Raw genomic sequence first — 16,310 nt, 5'->3', positions numbered from 1 at the left:
TGAGATTATCACTAAATTATAACAGATGTTACTAGAAAACAATGTTTCACACATGATATTCTCTGGAACACTGGCTCCAAAGATTCTTTTTTTCAAAAAAGGAAAGAGGGGAGTCTGGGTGGCTCAGTTAATTTGACTTGATTTTGGCTCAGGTCATGTTCTCAGGGTTGTGAGATCAAGCTGCATGTCAGGCTCCGTGCTGGGTGCTCTATTTTTCCTCTCCCTCTGCCCCTCTGCCCAACTTGAACTCTCCCTCTCAAAAAAAAAAAAAAAAAAAGAACGACATGGCCAATTAAAGTAAAAGAGTTCTCCCTCATCACCGCCCCCCCCCCAAGCACACAGTCTATGGCTCTCCCAGTGGAAGACCTAATGTGTATTATTTTCTTATATTGTGAATATATTTGATCTTGGGATTCTTTCTTCTTCCAAAGATGTGAGCATTTCCAAAGATGTGAGAATTTCTCCAAATTCTTTTGTTTTTTTCTAAAAACATTTACTATGATCTTGTGGACATCGAGTTCTGCAGGGTTCATTTTGGAAAACATTACTGAAGGGCAAGCACACTTGGCTCCAGCAAAGCAGCCCTTTGCCCATTAAGAAGAATGAGAATCCAAGGAAATGAGGTCTTCAGTTTTAGGGGCAAAAGAAAACAGACCGATAAGACCCAATAAATCCTTACTTGGTTTTAGAAAACCGTCTTTCCTCGATTGAGTGGTGGGACACTAACAAAGTGACTGATAACATTAGAGATTGTATCATTTAGGCAGGTTTACAATCACTCAGAACCCGGCAATGTCTGTTGTGTTCATGGGACAGTCAACTAAAATCGTGGAGTTAGACTCAAAATAAGCAAAGAAGGGATGGAAATCATGCTGCAGCTGAATGCCTATAGTGGGGACCCGGAGAGCAGGACGCAATCATGAACCCAGCAGAGGGTTCAAGGGAGACTGAAGACCAGAGCCTCAATTGCAGGATCTCAGAGATGGTAAAAGATCCAATGTTTAAAGTGTTTCTAAAAACTGCAGGTGTTTTGGAAGATGTCGAGAAAAAGGGTAAGATACAACTAAACCCAAGAACTCTAGGCTGCTCACACTCAATATGGAAAACAGGTCCCAGAGTGGGACTTAAAGAAGAGAGAGATTCTGGAAAAGAAGGTATCATAAGCACAGGTTCACATTCTTCCTTTTCTATCCTGCCCAAAATACCTAAAAAGAAAAACCCATGCAGAGATATCCTGCAGAAATCCCTGAATTTTAAGAATAAGGAAAGATGCCTACAAGTATCCAAAAAATAATCCTATCACCTCCAAAAGAATAATAAATCTGACTCATCCATATCAAAAGGGACAGATGGGTTTTTTTTTTTTAAATCCCATTTAGATCAAGAGGGCAATGGCCTCTGCTGAGCTATTACTTAACATTACAGAACATGTTCTATCATTGTATACCTGGATCACCCGAGAAAATCACCTAAATAACCATTACAACTAAGAAAAATATCTTATTCACAAAAGCCCAGTCACTATCTTGACTCAAGATGAGAACCAAGCACACTCATATTCGTCTTCTGCCTCTATATATCCCAGTAGTATTACAGCAAAGGAATTTTTTTTAATATATAATCCACAACCATGAAGAGAACCCAGAGGAAGCCATCAGTGGACGAGAAAGCTCAACGGATTCCAGAAAGTTATTGGCAGAATGGTATCTAGTAAAGGAAAGAGGAGTTGCCACAAGCAGGAAGAGGCAGAAAGGGGACTGAGGCTTGGAGGAGTGTGAATCGTTGAGCAGATGCTCAGCCCTGGAGCCAGGCAGGATGGAGGCCCAAGACCAGGGCCATTAACTGAAAGTCTATCAGTGACTAGTCAGGCCCTCCATCCACGACCATCAGCAGCAGCACCAGGAAGGCAAAGGGAAAGAGGCAAGAGGAGTTGCTTAACAGATTTCTGAGTCTGGAGCTCAGAGCAGATGTCTGGACTAGGGAGAGAAACTTGGTCATCAGCATTAAATATTTAAATTCCCTGGCACTGAGATCACCTAGAGCTCGAGGGTAGATAAAGGAGAACGGAGGACCAGGTCCTCAGTAACCCTAATAATTTGAGAGCCAACAGATTTGGAGAAGTAGGGAAAGAGAGCAAAAAGGAGGGACCTGTGAGATGGGAGGATCCTAGGAGGGAGTGGTGCCTCATCAACCAAGCAAGGAGAACATTCCAAGAAGCAGGACAACAAAGATGAGTGCTGCTAAGAAGTTCGGTGCAGTGAGAGCAAAGAAATGGGCAGGCGATTTGGCAACATCGAGGTAGGTAATGACCTAGACAAGAACACTTTCCTTTGTGTTGGAGCAGAAAGGCAGACCTTGGCTGACTGGTGTATGGTGTGAATAAAGAATTGGAGACAGGCTGTATAGAGAACTCTTTCCAGATGTTCAGTTTAAAGTGGAGCAGAGAAATTGACAGTAGCTGGAAAAGTTACTGTTACTGATACTAGAGCAAATCTGCCTGCTAATGGGGAAGGATTCTGAAAAAGGAGGAGAGTGAAGATGTAGGAGAGCAGAGAAAGACCAGCAGGTGGAAGAATTGGCCTTCAGTGGGAAAGGGACACTTGCCCCAGGTAACTGGAGGAGAAGAAGAGAGGAAGAGAGGTTGCTACTACAAATGGAATTTGGTTGTAGAGTTGGGGGTTCGCATCTGATGGCTTTTTCATTAGCTAAGAGAGAATAGGGGAAATTAGAGGAGAAACATGAAAATATGAGTCACCTGAATCCTTGCAAAACTGATCTGTTGGGAGTAAATTATCACCAGTAGCACCTAGTAGGATGTCTTACATAGAGCAAACTCAGTAAGTTGTGCTGAGTATCTCAAGGAATCGAAATTTCTGACCGGTGTGGAAATTTGGAGAGGAATTTGCACAACAAATCCCCAAAATTTATGAGAGAAGGGGGACATTGGAAACCTTCGGTGAGAATTTTAGGACAAGAGGAAGCACTTTCTACAAAAGATTTTATTTTAGAGGCATAAGCAAAAAAATAGAGATGGAAATTTATTTGGCTGAATTGGTGAAGGTCACAGTAGAAGATGTCTAAGGGGAGATAGACTATCCCTAACCTCCAAAGTCTGTGACAAGTTATGTAAGGTATTCCTTGAATGAGCCCTTTCTGTTGCTTCCTGTTGCCTTAGCATTTCCCAGAAAACTCTTTTTGGCCTGTTTTCTATAAGCTGGGTAGTATATGGTTTAAGTCTCTCCTGCTCTCCCCCCCCGCCTTTATCACAAGATTTCTTTACTGGAACCAATAGAGAGCTAGGATATTTCAATTTTCTTTTAAAATAATCGTTTCCTGAGGCGTCTGGGTGGCTCAGTTGGGTAAGCATCTACCTTCCTCTCAGGCCGTGATCTCGGGGTCCTGGGATCCACCCCCACGCCTTTGGCCATAGTTAGTGCACCTTCCCCAGTTTGCCTCCCTCTATCACCCCCCTCCCACCCCTCCTGGGTCCTCATAGAAGCTGGAGGGATTGCCTGAGCCCAAGGCAGCCCAAACCCATTCCGAAACGACGGAACAGTGAAAACCACCAAGGTGGACAGGTGAGTGGCGGAGAGGTGGATGGAGTAGTGAATGGCTACGCAGGGAGGCACAAGCTGATTTTGAGCGGCAATCTGGGGCGGCAACAATGGAAGCAGAAAACGGAACGTTGTACAGGATCCAGTTCCCGGACTTATGTGTGACCGATTTCAGATGTGACCTTGTGTAGCCCTCAACGGAGGAAAGGTCATAACCGTGGAGAAAATGGTGCAATTCCTGTTCATCCAGTCCAGAGAGCAGGGAGATCCGGATGCTGTTAAAGGATGCCCGGAGCTGCCCCAGGTCGCCGGAGCAATCTCCTCCTCCTACCCGCAGGCGGCGCTGTGGGATCCCAGTTCCCGCGCAGGGAAGGTAACGTTCCCAGGACCCCCTGCGTATCTCCAGGGCGACGGCCGCCGCGGGGCGGAGCTGACGGGAGGAGGCCCCGCCCCCGGACCGGCCCCTCCCCCGCCTGGACCTCCCCGGCCACACCCTGCGGGGCGGGGACAGCGGCGGCGGTTCAGCCCCGAGACCCCGCCACCGGCGCCCGACTGAGGCCGGGGCTCCGGCTGGAGACCATCCCGGGGGCGGGACCGGCGGCTCAGCCCGGGGTCTCGGACCACGCAGGCGCTGCAGGAGCCGGCAGGTGTGAGCGGTGACATCTCGGCGGGGCAGAGGCGGCGGCCCGCAGTCGCAGGAGGGCGGCGGACCCGGGGTCCCGGCCGGTAGGAGGCGTCGTCCGGGTCGCTCGGACGGTGACATCTGCAGGCAGGGTCCCCAGTCCAGCCCGAGCTCGCGCCGTGGGGTCGGGTGAGGGCAGCGCAGGCACATCCGTGCGCTCAGCCCAGACCAAGTTCCATGAAGCAGAGACTGATTTTTTTTTTTTTTTCTCGTTACCCATCGAGTGTGGGGCCGCTTGAATCAATCACTGAGTTAATGAATGAGAGAGTCCTGCACACAGTCAGCCCCGGGGCCCCTGAGTGTTGCAGTTTCCCTGAAGCTCAGCTTGCATTTGGTGACGTGCAGAGCGGGAGAAGGAGGAGCAGAGGAGGTTAGGTCTGAGAAAAGGAAAGCAGCCCCGTAGGGGGACGTAGGATAGTACAATTCTAAGTTGCAGTCTCAGGCTCTGTCACTTTTAACAACAATTCTTTAGAAAATCCAAATGATGGTTGCAACTCTTTAGTTTGAAGTTTTTAAAAAAAAAAACCCCACCCCCATCCCCGGGGTGACAGTAATTCACTTTCCTGTTCTTAGCCTAATTTGAAACAACGTTTCCAAAAACATGACAACTTCTTACTGCTTTTTTTAGCGCGCACACACACACAAAGTATTAAAAATAGAATCCTTGGTGACCGTAATCATAACCTAACGCCCTCCTCTTATGGGTGAGGAAAGTGACTTACGGAGAGGTTGAAGTGACTTGCTCCAAGTGTCTCATAACACAACTTCGGTTCCTTGAATTCCAGTTCTATGGTTTCCTTCCTCTCCTTCAACAACTAATCTGTCGGGACTCCTTTCCTTTCACAAATATTAATAATATTCGTAATATTGCTTCTCTTGGGTTGCGGCTGTCTTATCAAGCTCCTGTTCCACATTTTTCCGGTTACCGGGACGCTACAGGAAATTTTCCTTATTCCTCTCTGTCACCTTCTAGGGAAAGTGATATTTTTATTTTCTGGTGCCAAAGATAATTGGCATTCTGTCATTTCTTTCTGACAGTTGTCATGTGTTCTTGGGACAGATGATCAGTTTTCGATTTAAATTTCATTTTTAGTGGAGTGAAACAGTACAATTTAGAAGTCTCTGCAGACATAACTTTCTGTATTTCTTTCTCGAAAACACAAGGGTTTTAAAGATATATCCCTGAAAGTGTTGAAGAAGTTCTATGCATCCTTTATCCCTCAATACTATATACCTTGTTGACATGACTACATCCTATGGGATGTGACGGTGTCCTATGGTATGTACTCAAATGTTTATTTAATTGAATCAAACTATCCATTTCAGGTTGTGTTCCTCCCGTTAGAAACGAGTGTCTGCGGCATTTCCACTGCCTGACTCCCTTAGGAGTCCCCCCAAGACACACATATTCTTCTTATGAAATGAGAACCTACGTATTCAACGTTTCACCTCTGCCGGGGTGAATGTCTTATTTGTGTGAAGTGTATGTTAACTTGTAGAAGGAGGTCCAGGAGAGTCCTAAGTTCTTCCTGGACTTATGTCATCAAAGCCTCGCTTGTCTTACATATTGAAAAGTCTGGCTTCTCAAGATCCGTGTCAGAACCCCTTATCTGATAGGAACCGCGGTAGGTTTCTAAACATTTCTGATGGGGACAGGTGTGGAGCGTCCTGAGACTAAAGCAGGTGTGCTCGTGGCGCCAGGGGGCAGTGTTCTTCTGATGATGTAGGCATCCGTTTCTAAGCAGGGGAGGCCGAGAATCTGGATGAGCAGAAGAAGGAACTTTTCACGGGGCACCTGGATGGCTCAGTCGGTTAAGCGTCCGACCGTTGATTGCGGTTTGGATCATGATCTCAGGATTGTGAGATTGAATCCTACACTGGGTTCCATGTTTTGCATGGAGCCTGCTTGGGGTTCTCTCTCTCTCTCTCTGCCCCCACCCATCTCCCCATTAGTGCTCTCTCTCTCTCAAGAAAAAAAAAATGGAACTTTTTAAAAAAAGGTTTTGTTTATTTTTTTGACACAGAAGGAGAGAGCACAAGCAGGGGGAGTGGGAGAAGCAGGATCCCTGCAGGGTAGGGAGCCCGACTCGGGACTCAATCCCAGGACCCTGAGATCATGACCCAAGCCAAAGGCAGACACTTAACCAGCTGAGCCACCCGGGCACCCCAAGAAGGAACTTTTCACACATGTTATGAGGAATATCTATGACACTGATCTCTCTAGGCCTGATGTGTTTTTGTTGAACATTTGAGAGTAATTCATCAATCAAAAACCAACCATGTCTCAGCAATTCATCCATTCTTTCCGTTTGCTGCTTGGCCAGACTTTACTCTGACGTCCAGGTAGGATTCCCTGACCCACCCCCTCCAATGACTTTTAAAGTCATGTAAATTCATTTTTGAGTCACTTGCTGTTGAAGATTCAGCAGTGGTTCAGGAAGTGATCCACACAGGCGTGAAAGAGCATAACTGCATGGAAAGTTATCCCCTTTCTCCAGCCCCTTAGAGTTTTCCTGCAGGGAGAAGAGAAAATGCCTGTAATTTTACTATTTGAAAATCATGTCATAACTTTTTTATTCAGTGAGGATGACTTACATGGGGGGGAAACACCCTCTTTCCTGCTGGGTAGGAATGAGGAAGGATGTGGCCCTAAGAACTGCTCAACCAACATATAGAAGCAGAACTGAGAGACCGGGAAGCCTCTTCTGTTCTTCCTCTTGGGCCCTGGAGTAAACTGTGCCTGAACTCCTACCACCCCTGGCTCTCCAGTTATGTGAACCAGAGACATCTCCCTCTTGTTTAAGGTGTCTGGAGTTGAGTTTTCTCTTACAAAATAGGGTCCCAAGAGACAAGGAAATTGTTGAGAGAAGGGGGGTTTGTAAGTAGTAAAGATGAAAACGTGGAAGGGAGGGACGTAATGAGTGTCCTGGTCTGAGAAGTTGACCATCTTCACTAGGTAGTAACAGTCACCTGTTGAGTCCTGTGGCTCAGAGCAGGTACCTACTAGCATGTGGCCCTGGGGACGTGGGCAGTAGAAAGAACATTCAGGTGTTGCAACTTGCTTGTTCGGCCCCCAGGAAGTTTCTAGAAAAAAAAAAAAGAGAGAGACAGCTTAAGCCGTCAGGACCTTCCTACTTTTCAAGAATACAGGATAGTTGTTCGTAGAATGCCCCTCAGTTTGGGTGTGTCTGCTGTGTCTTTGGGATGGGGTTTGGGTTATTTGCCCTCAGAGGGACAGCAGGGAGCGGTGCTGTGTTCTTGCTGCATGTGATTTCGGTTCGTTCCATTACTGATGACGTTCACCTTGATCATTTAGTTAAGGGAGTATCTGCCAGATGTCTCCCCTGTGAAGTTACTTTTTTTCTTCTTTGTAATTATTAAACATGTGGTGCTTTTGTGGGGCTGTACTTTGAAACCATGCAAATACCCCATTCCTCATCAAATTTTTCATTTATTTAGCTATATATATATATATAGCTATATATATCTAAATAATGAAAAATTTGATGAGCTATATAAATATATAGCTAAATATATATATATATATTTATTTATTTAAAAGATTTTATTTATTTGAGAGAGAGAGAGCACAGAGGGTGAGTGAGAGGAAGCTGACTCCCTGTTGAGTGGAGAGCCCAATGCAGGGTTTAATCCCAGGACCCTGAGATCACAACGAGCTGAAGGCAGAGGGTTAACCAACTGAGCCCCCAGTGCCCCAATTTAGCTATTTATTTTTTATCTGTATGGACTCACAGTTTCCTATTTTATTCTTATTTTATCCAATGGTTTACAATCCTTTCCTAACTGTATTTATTGCAATGGTCTAATTACCCAAGTTTGGCCTGTGGGGGCTCCCCCCTACACAAGTTTCTGTGTCCTTTTGACCCCTTCCCATCATTTTTTCAGCAACTTCCTTTGTTCTCTGGCACACACTGTTCCAGGCACATCTCCTAGTTTCCCTGTCCGAGCGTTGGAGGCCAACATTTCCACGAGGAGCCCTGGTTCCTTGTGGTGGGCAGTGGATTAGAAGCCAACGTCTGGTGTTAGGTGTGCTCATTGCTACTCGAGGGTTGCTACTCCCAGGCTGTCTCAGTGGCTTGAGCAAGGACATGCACACTTCTTCCCCTTTCTCTTTTTAAAAATGATGGCCCAAGTCATGATCCTGGAGTCCCAGGATTGAGTCCTGCATCGGGCTCCCAGCTCCACGGGGAGTCTGCTTCTCCCTCTGACCTTCTTCCCTCTCATGCTCTGTCTCACTCTCTCTCTCTCAAATAAATAAATAAAATCTTTTAAAAAAAAGTAAAAATGAGGGGTGCCTGGGTCGCTCAGTGGATTAAAGCCTCTGCCTTTGGCTCAGATCATGATCTCAGGGTCCTGGGATCGAGCCCCGCATGGGGCTCTCTGCTCAGTGGGAAGCCTGTTTCCCTTCCTCTCTGTCCCTGCCTGCCTCTCTGCCTACTTGTGATCTCTGTCTGTCAAATAAATAAATAAAAATCTTTATTAAAAAAGTAAAAATGACTGCCCAGCAATACTGCCAATTTCAATCTGACACCACAGTATCCTTTCCAGTTTTGTCCCTTCTCATATTTACTCTGTCTCAGACAGTAAGAAGCTTTGTGCCCACTATCCTTAATATATTCACTTATCTGACCAGCCCCTCTGTGTGTAAGCCATCCCACGTGGCCACCGCCACTCCCTGCCCTGAGCAGATGCCCTTCTGGGCATCCCCTGCCGCTCTGCCACTCTGCTCTGGGCTGCCCCAATCCCCCCAATCCTCCCACTGGTGGGGATGCTTACCTCATTGGGCTCCATGTAATGATTTTGGAAAGGAGCGGCTCATGAAAGGAAGGGAAGAGAAAGAGGAAGGCGAGGACAAGGCAGAGACACCGTTCATGGAAATGGGTTAGTTGACAAGACGAATCAATCTCGAAGTGGAAAAAACATATAAGAGATAATGTAACATAACTGAAATTAACCCCGAAAGTGAATCTAAAGTTATAGACTTGGGAGTCATTTCAATAAGGGTGATACTATTGCTATAAAATGAGGAGTAGGTAGGGGCATCTGGGTGGTTCAGTCAGTTCAGTCAGTTCAGTCAGATCGAGCCGACTCTCGATCTGAGTTCAGGTCTTGATCTCAGGGTCGTGAGATCAGGCCCCACCTCGTTGGGCTCTGTTCTCAGCAGGGAGTCTGCTTGAGATTCTCTCTCTCTATCTCTCTCTCTCTCTCCCTCTCCCTCTGCCCCTCCCCCTGCTCGCACTTGCTCACTCTCTGTCTCAAATAAATAAATAGATCTTTTAAAAAAATTCGGAGTATTTCATTGGGATCATAAACAATCACAGCAAAGTGTGACAGCCACAAGTGGGTGTTTGGGAAGCACCAGGTCAAAGGACATCAGCAGGAAGGAAAGCAGCCCTATGCATCCGACAGGCACTGATATGGCCAGGCACTGTCCCTGTCCTCGAGAGCTCACAGTCTCGTGGGCAGAAGGAGGAATACAGGGGCAGATACAGTCCAGTGGAATGAGCGCCAGGCCAGAGGGAGAGCACCAGGGGGAGGGCAGCGCACTGGAAGGACACTTGACCAGAACTGGAGGGGCCAGGGAGACTGCCACAGAGAAACCGGCACCTCAGCTGAGTCTCGACCCCATGACAAAGGGATGGCCGCTGCCCAAGTAGACTGGAAGCTGATAAAAATTCAGGCCAGATGGGCTAACAGAGCCAAGGAAGAAAGGGATGTACCTTTCCACAAAGGGGTCCATGTGTGGTCTATGAAAGAAGGCAGTTTCGGAAGGAGGCAGTTAAGACCCTCACATCAGGGGCCCCTGGCTGGCTCTGTCGGTAGAGCATGTTACTCTTGATCTGGGGGTCCTGAGTTCGAGTCCCACATGGGGGTGTAGAGATCACTTAAATAAAAACCTTTAAAAAAAAGATTCACACATGAGACAGCTGTGCCGCTCCCTTGGCCCTTCCCGGAGCGCACGCCAGGTTCCTCACTGTCTCCTGGCACCTGCTTCCTAAACTTCGAGTTGGAGGAAACCAACCCACCTCACGGTGGCATCTCTTTGCAGACCCCGAGAGTCCCAAACCAGACTTGATGGCCCAGACTGAAATGGGGCGAGAGCCGGTTGCTCTTTGGGGATGGAGGGGAAGGGAGATAGAGGAGGCAGTTAACCTCCATGCTGTTCGGCATGGGGGTTGGGAGAGCATCGGAGCATGGCTGGTTTGGGGGTAAGAGCCCTGACATCTGAGACTCTGCATACAAATCATACAAGTCCCTTTTCTTCATCTCCTTGGCACGGTGACAGCTTTCGGGTTTTGAAAGTGACTGAACTAGAGGAGAGAGCACATTGCTCTTCTAGACAAGGAATAAGAGATGCTGGTTTGTTCACTGACCGATTTATCAAGCTGATCTCAAAAATAAGAGAAAAACCCCAAGATGTGACCAAGACTTCACCTCTAGAGATAAGCTAAAGGTAGAGTTCCCTTTCAAAGGGAATTGATGCTTTTTCATGTATACGATATATAATGAGGGCCATGGTCAAAATTGTTATTTCCATTTAGAAACATGGACTATCCTTTTGGGTTTGCTTTGTGTTTGTTTTTTAATGTTTGGGGTAGCTACAACTGATTTCTAAGAAGTTAAGATGTTCAGTAAAGTGTTGAAGTCATATAGGTCACATCCTAAAAGAAGACTCTGAAAGGCATTATATTGAGGGGCGCCTGGGTGGCTCAGGGGGTTAAAGCCTCTGCCTTTGGCTCAGGTCATGATCTCAGGGTCCTGGGATCGAGCCCCACATCAGGCTCTCTGCTCAGCGGGGAGCCTGCTTTCCCCGCTCTCTCTGCCTGTCTCTCTGCCTACTTGTGATCTCTGTCTGTCAAATAAGTAAAATAAAATCTTTGAAAAAAAAAAGGCATTATATTGGTTTTACTTCTGGCTTTATTTCACAGGCGCAAATAAACCAAGACTTTCCAAAAGATTACTAGGTTTCTAACTGTAGGTTGGGAAAGAACTACCTGTGAGCGTGCACAGTTACTTCCCTTAGTCTAAGAGTGAAGGACATTGGGTTGGTTATTCACCAATTTAATGAGAGTTCTAGACTGTCAAATAAATTTTTTAAAAGATTGTATTCATTCGTTTGTTTGTTTTAGAGCAGGGGAGAGGAGCCGAGGGAGAGGGACGAGCAGACTCAGAGCTGAGTGTGGAACCCAGTGCAGGACTGGATTTCACAACCCCAATATCACCACCCTGAGATCATGGCCTGAGCTGAAATAGGGTATGATTTCAACCAACTGAGCCACCCAGGTGTCCCTGTTAAATAGGTTTTTTAAAGTAATACGTAAGACGGGAATTTTGGATATTTTATCTTAGTTGATGTTGGTCTGAGTCATGGAGATGGTTCTGTGGGTACCTAAATAATGAAGCAATGAATCCAGAGGTGGGACTTAAATCGTCCCATTAGATTATCTAACCAGATACTGGACCAGTCTGGATCCTGGTGTGATCCCTTCCTCACGGTCCAGTGTCGTTCTCTCCTGAACTTGGCAGTATATAGAATTCTCTGATTTCAGCCTTTAAGACTTTCTGTAATAAAAGTTAAATCAGCTCCAGGAAAGCCATGACAATAGCACAGACTACTTCCCGCCTTAACACCTGACTCAGTTCGGTCCCTCGACATTCGCTTGTTTGCGAACACCGCCGGCCATACCCAGGCATCATGTGCCTCCACCAGCACAGGCCTCCTTGGAGAACGGACCTGTTTCTCAGTGAATTCTCTTCATTCAGGAAGCTCTTTTATCTTTTTCCTAGATTTCTCTCTTAATTCTGTCCTCTCTTTATTTTTTTATTTTTATTTTTTTTTCTGTCCTCTTTTTAAATAAACGTTCTTGCCTTTACTTGTGCAAGTAGAATGAGCCTTATCCCAAAGTCTCCCTTTGGCACCAGTCACAAGTTGAAGATGTGACAGTAACACAGCTGACAGGACCCGACGTATCTGGTTCCATTTGCTTTCCGTTATTTAGAGGGTATTCGCCAAGTCACGGGCTGCGTAACTGACCGTGGACTTCCCGGTGTCCTTATTCTCACTGCCCTCCACCTTGGTATCTCAAGTATGTCCCCAGGATCAATGCCAGTAATAATCTGGGGACTAAGTTAACAACCTCCCTGAGGTTCAGGGAGCTGAATCCTTGGTGCTGTAACTTACATAGGTTCTAGAATGGAGAAGGCACCTTCTCCCCCACAAGGTGCTTTAGAGAAGATCAGGTATGCAGAGTACAGAGTGCGCAGCCTTTCAAAGTCAGAGTTCAAAGGCAAGGGAAGAGTTCTGTACAAAGACTGACTGAACAACCAGTCAGGTTTCTTAAGCATAGGAGGTTACGCACAGATCCACCTCCAGAATTCCGCAAGGATTCTACCCAGAGACCTGGCACACAAAACCCACAGCTCCCCAGGGCCACAATCGGGTCCCGGGATCGAATCCCGCATAGGGCTCCTTGCTCAGTGGGGAGTCTGCTTCTTCCTCTCCCTGTGCTGCTCCCCCTGCTTGTGCTCGCTCTCGCTCCCTGTCAAATAAATAACTTAAATTAAAAAAAAACCAGATGTTTGATAACCTTAACCTGTCCATGTTTCAGCTTTAACAAGGTTGACAATAATTTCCTTACGTACAACGTACAAGTGTCAAATTTAAAATTTAAATCTCATTTTGTCTACAAACAAAGTGACTTTCATGGATATATCCCAGCGCTGTGAAAATGGAAGAGAGATTATTGTTGTATGATCCGTGCGTAGTTATACAGCAGAAACAATAGGGCGTATCCCAGTCTTCAAGGAATTTCAGAATGTTTTGATTGACCAACTGGAGAAACCATAGCTCATTCGAGATCTGAACGCCTACAGAATATGTTTTTCTTTAGACCTTTTCATACAATGACAACAAAATCAGCTTTGTAACAATTTAATGTAATTCAGCTCATGGTTCTGCAGTTTTTTAAAAGATCAAAACATGATGCTGATTTTTAAAAATTACCAACTATTTCATACTGCTTAAAACCATGTAAGTGAAATATCTGTAGGGCTTAAACCACCATTATTGTTATTGTTATTATTATTATTATTTATTATTATTATTATTATTTTTTGGCGGGCAGGAAGGCAAGGTTTATTGAGTGATAGTAAAGTGATAATACAAAGCTCCCAAAGAGGGAGGGGACCCGAGAGCATTGCCCTAAACCATCATAATATTTTTGTGTCTGTGAGTTTTTTTATATTAAAATACATTTGACACACTATGTTACATTTGTTTCAGGTGTACAAGCTTCTGCAGTTTTATTTTTTAAAAAGATTTATTTTATTTTATTTTACTTATTTGAGAGAGAGAGAGAGAGAAAAAGCAGGGCGGGGCCAGAGGAAGAGAGAGAATCTCAAGCAGACTCCGAGCTGAGTACAGAGCCTGCGGCAGGGTTCAAACCCATGATCCAGAGATCGCAACCTGAGCTGAAGTCAAGAGTCAGCTGCTTACCCCACAGGGCCACCAGGTGCCCCTACTTTTGTGGTTAAAAAAAAAAAAAGCCACAATAAATCATTCTGTATTAAAATACCAAGGAGCATCAAGCTCGTGAAATTAACTTTCTCATTTACCAGTGGCCAAAGACTTCTCTCATTGGAAATGACCGTGAACTCAGATGGGGTTTCTTTCTTGGCTATCAGTAGCTAATGAGCTCAAGCGCATGTCTCATCAGAGTAGTGAGAATAAAGTGATGGGTCAGATCCCTGAGTGGGCCGATTCACTGCATCAAGCCTATGGCTATAGAGTTATTTCTTCAACAGAATTCTTTAGAGATTATGTAAAAATACTATCTACAGAGTGTATATGAGCTTTGAGCACGAGATGGCAAGACTGCAACATCTGTTCCTTTCACAGGGAACCTTGCTTTTCTCCCTTTAGGAAAGATGGCCGGGGATTGCCTGACTCAAAGGAATCTGTTACTGACTATGGGCACCCCCCCCCCCGCCCCTATTTCATATGTTAAACCCTAATGTCCACTGTGATGGTTTCAGGAAGCTGATCTTTGGGAGGTGATTAGGTCATGAGGGAGGGGAGCCCTCAAGAACAGGATTAGTGTCCGTATAAAAGAGACCCCAGAGAGTGCCCTGGCCCCTTCCAACATGACACTCAAGGACACAGTGAGAAGACGGCGTGTGCGAACCCGGAAGTGGTCCTCCCAGATCTGGAATCTGCCAGAGCCTTGGCCTTGGACTTAAGCTTCCAGAAATAAGCTTCCGTTCGTTGTTCATAAGCCACCCAGTTTGTGGACTCCTGTGAGAGCGGCCCAGAGGGACCAAGACAGGGCCCCATTCACATTGTATCTCTGTGGCATGAGAGGTTTCTCCATGATGTCTTGACAAATGTTCAAGAAGAGTAGATGATAAGGCCTACTCATTTATGAAATATCAGAGGGGCACCTGGGTGGCGCAGTCGGTTAAGCAGCTGACTCTCCTTTTGGGCTGGGGTCGCGATCTCAAAGTCCTGAGATCAAGCCCTGTGTCGGGCTCTGAGCTCAGCACAGAGACTGCTTGTTCCTCTCCCTTCCCCTCTGCCCCTCCCCCATGCTCGCTCTCTCTCCAATAAACAAACAAATAAATAAATAGAATCCTTAATAAATAAATAAAATAAAAAATAAAATGTCAGAGATCACAGAGGGGCAGTTAAAACCAGGAATGCTGGAGTCAGAAGGTTCATATCCTACATTACTTGTCATATGTTCTGACAGTCAATAGCAGTGCGACCTGGGACTAGATGAGCAGGCTCTTCAAGTCTCAGTTCAATCTCTGTAAGACGAGGATAAAGCAATGCTCAGGCCATAGGATTATTGTAGGATTTAAGGGCGGAGGGCAGGCGGGGGTGGGAGGAGGGAATGCATGCAGAAATGCTCAGCAGAATGCCTGTCAGGTAGTGCTCAGAGATCACTAATTTCCCAAGTTTATGAATTTCATAAGGGAAGTGACAGTAATTATGGTCACGGGACCTCACTCGATGCCTACCCCACAGTTAGCATTCCACAAACCCTTGTCTTAGTGTGCTTCTCCCCATACTCTTAAGTCAGGAAATTATGTGGCCTTGACACTATAATAAATAGTCACCTAATTTACTGCACCCATCTAGGAAAGGGGTTCAAATGGTTCAACTCTAGCTTTGCCAATGGCCCAGAGTCTTCCCCTCCTGGAAAATTATTATATCCTCATACAGGTTTTTTTTCCCCTCTTAGTGACTAGTTAGGTCAGCTGGAGATAAGGTAATGCATCTCATCTCTGAGTAAGCTTTACCTTTAGAAGAAAGATTTTTAAAAATTTTTTCTTTAAATTGTTTTTTTTTTAAAGATTTTATTTATTTATTTGACAGAGATTACAAGTAGACAGAGAGACAGGCAGAGAGAGGAAGGGAAGCAGGCTCCCTGCTGAGCAGAGAGCCCATGGGGCTCTATCCCAGACCCTGGGTCCCAGACCCTGGGATCATGACCTGAGCCGAAGGCAGAGGCTTTAACCCTCTGAGCCACACAGGCACCCCTAAATTGTTTTTTCTTAGGATCTATTACATTTTGAAAAATACAGCTGAAACTAGTTAACACTGGATGTTAACTATACTGGAATTTAAAAACAGATAAATATAAAATGATATTGAACTGTTTGATATTCTACATTCCTAGCATTCAAATAAGTCACTTAGTGTAAACTTCGGTGGTGTTAGTTGCAGAATGTCTTTCTGCCCTACAAATTGAGGGGAGAACCATCAGATTCATAGGAATTCATTAAAGATTTATTAAATTAAAAATGTTCTGGGGCGCCTGGGTGGCTCAGTGAGTTAAAGCCTCTGCCTTTGGCTCAGGTCATGATCCCAGGGTCTTGGTATCGAGCCCCACATCGGGCTCTCTGCTCCGTGGAGAGCCTGCCTCTCTTGCCTACTTGTAATCTGTCAAATAAATAAATAAAATCTTAAAAAAAAAAAATGTTCTAATTGCTGAAGCCTGTGAGTAGCCAGCTTTCTTCCTTCCTGGCCCAATCCGTATACACAGAAAAAT

This window comes from Martes martes (assembly GCF_963455335.1).
Source record: "Martes martes genome assembly, chromosome: 11".
Taxonomy (NCBI): Eukaryota; Metazoa; Chordata; class Mammalia; order Carnivora; family Mustelidae; genus Martes; species Martes martes.
The sequence above is the reverse complement of the archived record's forward strand: the minus strand, read 5'-3'. Positions refer to the sequence as shown.